Raw genomic sequence first — 6,000 nt, 5'->3', positions numbered from 1 at the left:
TAGGCCTCTCACCCCTTCAACTAACCTGACCCTGTCCACTAGGCCTCTCACCCCTTCAACTAACCTGACCCTGTCCACTAGGCCTCTCACCCCTTCAACTAACCTGACCCTGACACTGTCCACTAGGCCTCTCACCCCTTCAACTAACCTGACCCTGTCCACTAGGCCTCTCACCCCTTCAACTAACCTGACCCTGTCTACTAGGCCTCTCACCCCTTCAACTAACCTGACCCTGACACTGTCCACTAGGCCTCTCACCCCTTCAACTAACCTGACCCTGACCCTGTTGCACTAGGCCTCTCACCGCTCCAACTAACCTGACCCTGTCCACTAGGCCTCTCACCCCTCCATCTAACCTGACCCTGTCCACTAGGCCTCTCACCCCTTCAACTAACCTGACCCTGACACTGTCCACTAGGCCTCTCACCCCTTCAACTAACCTGACCCTGTCCACTAGGCCTCTCACCCCTTCAACTAACCTGACCCTGTCTACTAGGCCTCTCACCCCTTCAACTAACCTGACCCTGACACTGTCCACTAGGCCTCTCACCCCTTCAACTAACCTGACCCTGACCCTGTTGCACTAGGCCTCTCACCCCTCCAACTAACCTGACCCTGTCCACTAGGCCTCTCACCCCTCCAACTAACCTGACCCTGTCCACTAGGCCTCTCACCCCTTCAACTAACCTGACCCTGACCCTGTCCACTAGGCCTCTCACCCCTTCAACTAACCTGACCCTGTCCACTAGGCCTCTCACCCCTTCAACTAACCTGACCCTGACCCTGTCCACTAGGCCTCTCACCCCTCCATCTAACCTGACCCTGTCCACTAGGCCTCTCACCCCTTCAACTAACCTGACCCTGTCCACTAGGCCTCTCACCCCTTCAACTAACCTGACCTTGTCCACTAGGCCTCTCACCCCTTCAACTAACCTGACCCTGACCCTGACCCTGTCCACTAGGCCTCTCACCCCTTCAACTAACCTGACCCTGACCCTGTCCACTAGGCCTCTCACCCCTTCAACTAACCTGACCCTGACCCTGTCCACTAGGCCTCTCACCCCTTCAACTAACCTGACCCTGACCCTGTCCACTAGGCCTCTCACCCCTCCAACTAACCTGACCCTGTCCCTGTCCACTAGGCCTCTCACCCCTCCAACTAACCTGCTGACCCTGACCCTGTCCACTAGGCCTCTCACCCCTTCAACTAACCTGACCCTGACCCTGTCCACCAGGCCTCTCACCCCTCCAACTAACCTGACCCTGTCCAATAGGCCTCTCACCCCTTCAACTAACCTGACCCTGTTCACTAGGCCTCTCACCCCTTCAACTAACCTGACCCTGTCCACTAGGCCTCTCACCCCTTCAACTAACCTGACCCTGTCCACTAGGCCTCTCACCCCTTCAACTAACCTGACCCTGACCCTGTCCACTAGGCCTCTCACCCCTCCAACTAACCTGACCCTGTCCCTGTCCACTAGGCCTCTCACCCGTCCAACTAACCTGACCCTGACCCTGTCCACTAGGCCTCTCACCCCTTCAACTAACCTGACCCTGACCCTGTCCACTAGGCCTCTCACCCCTTCAACTAACCTGACCCTGTCCACTAGGCCTCTCACCCCCTCCATCTAACCTGACCCTGTCCACTAGGCCTCTCACCCCTTCAACTAACCTGACCCTGTCCACTAGGCCTCTCACCCCTTCAACTAACCTGACCCTGTCCACTAGGCCTCTCACCCCTTCAACTAACCTGACCCTGACCCTGTCCACTAGGCCTCTCACCCCTTCAACTAACCTGACCCTGACCCTGTCCACTAGGCCTCTCACCCCTTCAACTAACCTGACCCTGTCCACTAGGCCTCTCACCCCTTCAACTAACCTGACCCTGTCCACTAGGCCTCTCACCCCGTCAACTAACCTGACCCTGACCCTGTCCACTAGGCCTCGCACCCCTTCAACTAACCTGACCCTGTCCACTAGGCCTCTCACCCCTCCAACTAACCTGACCCTGTCCACTAGGCCTATCACCCATTCAACAAACCTGACCCTGTCCACTAGGCCTCTCACCCCTTCAACTAACCTGACCCTGTCCACTAGGCCTCTCACCCCTTCAACTAACCTGACCCTGACCCTGTCCACTAGGCCTCTCACCCCTTCAACTAACCTGACCCTGTCCACTAGGCCTCTCACCCCTTCAACTAACCTGACCCTGACACTGTCCACTAGGCCTCTCACCCCTTCAACTAACCTGACCCTGTCCACTAGGCCTCTCACCCCTTCAACTAACCTGACCCTGTCTACTAGGCCTCTCACCCCTTCAACTAACCTGACCCTGACACTGTCCACTAGGCCTCTCACCCCTTCAACTAACCTGACCCTGACCCTGTTGCACTAGGCCTCTCACCCCTTCAACTAACCTGACCCTGTCCACTAGGCCTCTCACCCCTTCAACTAACCTGACCCTGTCCACTAGGCCTCTCACCCCTTCAACTAACCTGACCCTGACCCTGTCCACTAGGCCTCTCACCGCTCCAACTAACCTGACCCTGTCCACTAGGCCTCTCACCCCTCCATCTAACCTGACCCTGTCCACTAGGCCTCTCACCCCTTCAACTAACCTGACCCTGACACTGTCCACTAGGCCTCTCACCCCTTCAACTAACCTGACCCTGTCCACTAGGCCTCTCACCCCTTCAACTAACCTGACCCTGTCTACTAGGCCTCTCACCCCTTCAACTAACCTGACCCTGACACTGTCCACTAGGCCTCTCACCCCTTCAACTAACCTGACCCTGACCCTGTTGCACTAGGCCTCTCACCCCTTCAACTAACCTGACCCTGTCCACTAGGCCTCTCACCCCTTCAACTAACCTGACCCTGTCCACTAGGCCTCTCAACGCTCCAACTAACCTGACCCTGTCCACTAGGCCTCTCACCCCTCCATCTAACCTGACCCTGTCCACTAGGCCTCTCACCCCTCCAACTAACCTGACCCTGACCCTGTCCACTAGGCCTCTCACCCCTTCAACTAACCTGACCCTGTCCACTAGGCCTCTCACCCCTTCAACTAACCTGACCCTGACACTGTCCACTAGGCCTCTCACCCCTTCAACTAACCTGACCCTGTCTACTAGGCCTCTCACCCCTTCAACTAACCTGACCCTGACACTGTCCACTAGGCCTCTCACCCCTTCAACTAACCTGACCCTGACCCTGTTGCACTAGGCCTCTCACCGCTCCAACTAACCTGACCCTGTCCACTAGGCCTCTCACCCCTCCATCTAACCTGACCCTGTCCACTAGGCCTCTCACCCCTTCAACTAACCTGACCCTGACACTGTCCACTAGGCCTCTCACCCCTTCAACTAACCTGACCCTGTCCACTAGGCCTCTCACCCCTTCAACTAACCTGACCCTGTCTACTAGGCCTCTCACCCCTTCAACTAACCTGACCCTGACACTGTCCACTAGGCCTCTCACCCCTTCAACTAACCTGACCCTGACCCTGTTGCACTAGGCCTCTCACCCCTTCAACTAACCTGACCCTGTCCACTAGGCCTCTCACCCCTTCAACTAACCTGACCCTGTCCACTAGGTCTCTCACCCCTTCAACTAACCTGACCCTGACCCTGTCCACTAGGCCTCTCACCGCTCCAACTAACCGGACCCTGTCCACTAGGCCTCTCACCCCTCCATCTAACCTGACCCTGTCCACTAGGCCTCTCACCCCTCCAACTAACCTGATCCTGACCCTGTCCACTAGGCCTCTCACCCCTTCAACTAACCTGACCCTGTCCACTAGGCCTCTCACCCCTCCAACTAACCTGATCCTGACCCTGTCCACTAGGCCTCTCACCCCTTCAACTAACCTGACCCTGTCCACTAGGCCTCTCACCCCTCCAACTAACCTGACCCTGACCCTGTCCACTAGGCCTATCACCCATTCAACAAACCTGACCCTGTCCACTAGGCCTCTCACCCCTTCAACTAACCTGACCCTGACCCTGTCCACTAGGCCTCTCGCCCTTCCAACTAACTTGACACACTGCTTTGATTGTGAAGCTGAGCTAAGCGATATCGAGGATCTGGCGGATGTGGATTCCTGCGTGTGTGTTTAACCAGCTGAATCTCTGGGTTCACGTCACACTAATCTCAACACGCAACAATTTCCAATGGAACATCGCTAAAGAAATATACAGCGTGACTGTGTGTGTGGGAACTAGAGAGTGAAAGGAAACTGTGCTGGGGGAAGAAATATGCAGTTGCACATACACTGAGTGTACAAAACATTAAGAACACCTTCTATATAATGGCCATGCCATTGACACCTTTGACACATTAACATCTATATGTATATATATATATATATATATATATATATATATATATATATATATATATAGAAGGTGTTCTTAATGTTTTGTACACTCAGTGGATGTGCAACTGCCTATTTCTTCCCCCAGCACAGTTTCCTTTCACTCTCTAGTTCCCACACGCACAGTGTATGTATGTGTATATATATATATATATATATATATATATATATATATATATATACACACACTTAGTTGCAACCCCATGGACTCTACAAGGTGTCAAAAGCGTTCCACAGGGATGCAGGCCCATGTTGACTCCAATGCTTCCTACAGTTGTGTCAAGTTGGCTGGATGTCCTTTGGGTGGTGGACCATTCTTGACACACACAGGAAACTGTTGAGCATGAAAAACCCTGGCAGCGTTCCAGTTCTTCACACAAACCAGTGCACCTTGCACCTACTGCCTGCCATACCTAGTCCGTCTAAGACATGTTATTTCATGTTTTGTACACTCAGTCTATAAGGTTCTAGTGAGTGTATGAGAGAGGCTGGATGGCTATGGGGTCGTCATGGGTACCTGAACTAGGGGTCAGAGGTTAATTGCTACACTAGTGGGTGTAGCATGATGGACACTGTAGTCCAAATTGGACTGTCTCACTGCATATGTGAGAATCTCCCTGAATTTTCTGAATGGCAGGCTGTGCAACTGGCAGGCCATGCTAAAATGACTAAGCTGGTTTGTTAATGGCTGTCTGGGTTCTTTGAAGGGTGTGTTTGAGCCTGTATATTTGTGTTTGTGTGTGGGGGGGGGGGGGGCATCTCTTTATTTTGGTCCTAGCACGAGGGAGAGGGGTTTTACTGCAGAGAGCTTCTAGATGAAATGATTGACATGTTACAGCCAGTCAGAGACAGAGATGGGCAGGAAGGCTTTTTACTAGTGTACTCTCGTGCTTCTACACCTGCATTGCTTGCTGTTTGGGGTTTTAGGCTGGGTTTCTGTACAGTACTTTGAGATATCAGCTGATGTACGAAGGGCTATATAAATACATTTGATTTGATTTGATCTAGACACAGCTTCACCCCCCATCTCTAGAGACACATCTTCACCCTATCTCTTGAGACACATCTTCACCCCATCTCTAGAGACACAGCTTCACCCCATCTCCAGAGACACAGCTTCACCCCCCATCTCTAGAGACACAGCTTCACCCCCCATCTCCAGAGACACAGCTTCACCCCCCATCTCTAGAGACACAGCTTCACCCCCCATCTCCAGAGACACAGCTTCACCCCCCATCTCTAGAGACACAGCTTCACCCCATCTCTAGAGACACAGCTTCACCCCATCTCTAGAGACACAGCTTCACCCCATCTCTAGAGACACAGCTTCACCCATATCTCTAGAGACACAGTTTCATCCCCCCCATCGCTAGAGACACAGTTTCACCCCCCCATCTCTCTAGACACAGTTTCACCCCCCAATCTCTCTAGACACAGTTTCACCCCCCCATATCAGCTGATGTACGAAGGGCTATATAAATACATTTGATTTGATTTGATCTAGACACAGCTTCACCCCCCATCTCTAGAGACACATCTTCACCCTATCTCTAGAGACACAGCTTCACCCCATCTCCAGAGACACAGCTTCACCCCCATCTCTAGAGACACAGCTTCACCCCATC

Source organism: Oncorhynchus kisutch, linkage group LG14 (genome assembly GCF_002021735.2).
Source record: "Oncorhynchus kisutch isolate 150728-3 linkage group LG14, Okis_V2, whole genome shotgun sequence".
In the NCBI taxonomy this organism is placed as follows: Eukaryota; Metazoa; Chordata; class Actinopteri; order Salmoniformes; family Salmonidae; genus Oncorhynchus; species Oncorhynchus kisutch.
Note: the sequence above shows the minus strand (reverse complement) of the source record.